The 5,108-nt window shown below is 40.0% G+C and overlaps 1 protein-coding gene across 1 annotated transcript in view; it reads left to right on the top strand.

The window, feature by feature from the left end:
- The window catches only part of CLN6 (ceroid-lipofuscinosis, neuronal 6, late infantile, variant), a 62,289-nt gene that overhangs the window by 2,314 nt on the left and 54,867 nt on the right, over positions 1-5,108 (top strand). The gene's annotated exons all lie outside the window — the stretch shown is intronic.

Here is a 5,108-nt window from a genome sequence, read left to right as displayed (position 1 = left end):
AAAAAAAAAAAAAAAAAGGCAAAACAAATTCTACATTTTTATAAAACTTGATAAAAAATTACATTTCGAACTGTACAGTCGCCAGAAGTACACAGTTATCAAAAATGCACACACTTCACTTGGCATCCGCAGCACCTTCAGCTTTCTGTGTCTGATCTGTTTGGGCATCTCCATTTTCTGCAGCGTTATTCCCCTCCTTGCCAGCCTCAGCTTTTCCCTTTTCCTTTTTGGGTAACTTCTCTGCCTTCTTTTCAGGAGCGTTTTAAGGTTTGGGCTCTGGCTTTGGGGGAGTAGGCTTAGCAGAAAATCTCGTGGATCCTCTCTGTGGTTCGTCCTTCACCTTGGCTCTATCTCCTTTAGCATCACCTTCAGCCTTTCTCTTGGGCACGGTGGTGGCGGCAATGGCGGCGGGACGTAGGCGCTGGGCATGTGGGATGCAGCGGCGTGGGCTTTGATCTGTCCTGGGGTGGTTGTCGCCTCTTCTTCACACTGCTCAAAATATTATCATTTCAACATGTAATCAACATTAAAATTTATTAAGAGACATTTGACCTTTTTTTCATACTAAGTCTTCAAACTCCAGTGTGTATTTTATACTCACAGCACATCTTATTTCAAGTGCTCCCTTGCCACATGTGTCTAGTGCTATGGTAGCAGACAGGGAAAGTCTAGAGCGTGAAGCTGCAAGTGGGTGGCTCACACCACCATCCAACTTAAGAACTAGAACATTACCTGCTCATGTATCCACCTGTGTGCTCCCTATGCCCCTTTCCTATCATACCCTCCCTCCTCACCAGAGAATACTGGCTTGAATTTCATGTCAACCATTTTCTTGATTTTTTTAAAAAATGTAGTTTTATCATAGGCATAGGTATTACCAAAGAAGATACTGTATAGTTTACCTGTTTGAGATCTATAGAAGTTAGACTTTATGCTGTTTATGTGTCACCACTGGTGGCATAATATTGGCTGCTAAAAAAGAAGGACCTGCCGACATTTGTCACTATCACATCAATCACATCATGTCAATAAGCTATTTGGCACCAGACTTTCTGTGAGTGATTTCGATGACTGTTGCATTGCTATTTTAACATTGATTGGTACTAAATTTTAAGTATTACTTTATGTATTGCAATAGTGTCATCAGACATTATTAAACAGTGGTTCTAATGCTAGTGGTGTAAAACACAGCACCAAAACATTAGACATAAAAGTGCAAGTTAGATGTGTCCATTGCCATGAGGGACTGCCCTCCCGCTCCATGTTATTAATTTAGGAATGAATGCCTTGGGAAATATTGGAACATTCTGAGAAATAAAACTCAACATTCAAACAGAGAGACTTCTAAGTTTGCAAAAATAGTTACATAACCAGGCAGAAAGAAAGGAAAAATAAAAACAAAAAACCTGGTCACGTGGCTGCAAGATCCACGCCACAGTGATGTACACCTGAGATGCTGTGGTTGTGCGTTTAAACACTCTGAGAACATCAGGCCCTAGTTTATCTGTGTCCCTATGGGGAAATTAGAATGCTGCTAGAATACTGCCATTAGGTACATGTCCATTTACACCAGCCTTTCCCATTCAGGACCTATTTCACTGAGGTGCTAGCCTGCCATGTAGTGGCGAAAGAGGGAAACTACAGCTCTCTTAAACTATAGTATTTGATACATCAAAAGAACAAATGCAACATGAAATGAAGACTTAGAAACTCACCATTCAACTTAAGAACTAGAACACTGCCTATTCATGCATCCACCTGTATTTCCCTTTCCTGTCTTGCTCTACCTCCTCAGCAGAGGTAATACTAGCTTGAATTTCATATTGACTATATGCTTGATTTTTAAAAATACGTAGTTTTATCATAGGCATAGATATCACTAAACAAGATATCGTTTAGTTTACTTGTTTGAGCTTTATACAAGTTTGACTTTATTTAGTTTTCCATGATGTGCCGTTTTGATACATTATATTTGACCAGGTTGATGTGTGTAGCTATAGTACATGTACTCTGTGAATATATCACTATTTTTCCATTTTCCTATCAGTAGACATTTGATAGGCTCCAATTTTTGGTAAATAGTACTGCAATGAATATTGTTATGCGTGTGCAAGAATTTCCCTGTAATATATCCAGTTCAATTTTACAAAATATTGCCAAAGTGTTTATCAAGATTGTTCCAATTTACACAATCTTGGTGGTATAAAAGAGGCTCCACTGATACATGTCTTCACCAGCACTTGATACTAAATTTGTTAATTTTTGCCAACAGAGTTGGAGTAAAATGCTATCTTCTTGTGGCATTTATTTATATTTACCTGATTGTCAATGAGGTTGAGCATCTTTTCATGTTCGTGGGTAATTTATGTTTCCTTTTTTGGTAAAGTGCCTATTCGTGTATTTTGCTCATCTTCCTACTGGTTTGTCTTTTTCTTATTTTAAGATTCACACAAGGCCAGGCGCAGTGGCTCATGCCTATAATCCCAGCACTTTGGGAGGGCAAGATGGGCAGATCACCTGAGGTTGGGAGTTCGAGACGAGCGTGACCAACATGGAGAAACCCCATCTCTACTAAAAATACAAAATTAGCTGGGTGTGGTGGCGCATACCTGTACATCCCAGCTACTCGGGAGGCTGAGGCAGGAGGATCGCTTGAACCTGGGAGGCGGAGGTTGCAGTGAGCTGAGATCATGCCACTGCACTCTAGCCTGGGCGACAGACCAAGACTCCATCTCAAAAAAAAATATTCACACAGACACACACATACACATACACACACACACACGCTAGATCTTACTTTTTGTCAGTTCTATATGTCACAAATACCTTCTTCCAGTTTTGTATTTTTGCAGTTAACCTTGCTGGACTCTCTTATTCTAATAATTTGTCTGTACATTCTTTTGAGGTTTTCTATATATGCAATTATATTACCTACAAATAATGACAGTATGATTTTCTGTCTTACCCTTCACCTTATTGACTAGAAGGAGTGATAGCAGACATCTTTGCCTGACTCTGTTTTGTTTGTTTGTTTTGAGACAGTGTCTCACTCTGTCACCCAGGCTGGAGTGTAGTGGGGTGATCTTGGTTCACTGCAACCTCCAACCCCTGGGCTCAAGCGATTCTCCTGCCTCAGCCTCCCAAGTAGCTGGGATTACAGGTGTGCACCACCATGTCCAGCTAATTTTTGTATTTTCTGTAGAGATGGGTTTTTGCCATCCTGCTTGGCCTGGTCTCAAACTCCTGAGCTCAAGCCATCTGCCCGCCTCTGCCTCCCAAAGTGCTGGCATTACAGGTGTGAGCCACTGCGCCTGACCTTATCTTTGTCTGCTCTTCATGGAACAATGTTTACAGTGATCTACCATTAAGAATGATGAAGATTATAGGCTTTTAAAAAATAACCTTTTAACAATAGGAAGTTTCATTTATTTCTGCTTTACTAAGAGCTTTTGTCATAAATGGATGTTAACTTTTACTGAATGCCTGTACTATATCTATTGAGATAATTACATAACTTTTCTCCTTTAATCCATTTAATGTGATGGACTAAAGTTATGAATTTTATGTTAAATCATTCTTATACTCTTGGGATAAATCCAGCTTAGCCCTGATAAATTGTCTTTATTACATAATGTCGGATTCAGTTTCCTAACATTTTGTTTATAATATTTCCATCCACGTTCATGAGAGATTCTGGTCTGTTATTTCCTTTCTCATACAGTCCTTAATTAGTTTTATATCAAGTTTATACTAACCTCATACAGAGTTAAGAAGTATGCTTCTTTTGATATTCTTTGTAATAGTATAAAATGAGAATGCAAATACAGTCCCCAACTTATGATTTTTTAACTTTATGGTGGTTTGAAAGTGGTTCACATTCAATAGAAACTGTACTTCAAAATTTGAATTTTAATCTTTTTCTATCTGTAGGCTATTGTGAGTGTTTTGGGCATGTTTAAGTTAGGTTAGGATAAGCTATGATGTTTGGCATCATTTGCTCCATGAAAATCAGCTAGGAATTATGTGAAAACTATCTAGGCTTGATTTTTTTTTTTTTTTTTTAGACGGAGTCTCTCTCTGTCGCCCAGGCTGGAGTGCAGTGGTGTGATCTCGGCTCACTGCAACCTCTGCGTCCCGGGTTCAAGAGATTCTCTTGCCTCAGCCTCCCGAGTAGCTGGGACTATAGGCATGCACCACTATGCCCAGCTCATTTTTGTATTTTTAGTAGAGATGGGGTTTCACCATGTTGGTTGGCCAGGATGGTCTTGATCTCTTGACCTCGTGATCCGCCTGCCTCAGCCTCCCAAAGTGCTGGGATTACAGGCGTGAACTACCGCACCTGGCCGGCTTGATTTTTTTTTTTTTTTTAAGTCACTGATTCAATTTATCCCGTAGCTATTGGACTACTTGGGCTTTCTTTTCTTTAGTAGGAATTTAATTTTTTTATTTTTCATTGATACATAATAGATGTACATATTTTCAGGGTACATGTGATAATTTGATACATTTGTATAATCAAATCAGGGCCATTGGGATAGCTGTCACCTTAAATATTTATCTTTTCTTTATGCTAGGAACATTTGAATTATTCTCTTCTAGTTATTTTGAAATGCCCAATAGTGGCCGGGCGCAGTGGCTCAGGCCTATAATCCCAGCACTTTGGGAGGCTGAGGTGGGTGGATCATGAGATCAGGGGTTCGAGACCAGCCTGACCAACATGGTGAAACCCCATCTCTACTAAAAATACAAAAATTAGCCAGGCCTGGTGGTGTGCCCCTGTAATCCCAGCTATTCAGGAGGCTGAGACAGGAAGGGAGGCTGAGATAGGAGAATCGCTTGAACCCGGGAGGCAGAGGTTGCAGGAGCCGAGATCATACCATTGCACACCAGCCCGGGCAATAGAGTGAGGCTCCGTCTCAAAAAAAAAAAAAAAAGAAGAAGAAACGTCCGACAGATTGATGTTAACTACAATCACCTTATTGAACATCAGGTCTTCTTTCTTCTACCTAACTGTATATTTGTGCCCATTAATCAACCTCTCCATCCCCTCACCCGCTCTTCCCTTACTGTCAATCTACTCTCTATCTTTATGAGATTCACTTTTTTTT

Source organism: Mandrillus leucophaeus, unplaced genomic scaffold (genome assembly GCF_000951045.1).
Source record: "Mandrillus leucophaeus isolate KB7577 unplaced genomic scaffold, Mleu.le_1.0 Scaffold12, whole genome shotgun sequence".
Classification (NCBI taxonomy): Eukaryota; Metazoa; Chordata; class Mammalia; order Primates; family Cercopithecidae; genus Mandrillus; species Mandrillus leucophaeus.
Note: the sequence above shows the minus strand (reverse complement) of the source record. Positions and strands in the feature narration are given on the sequence as shown.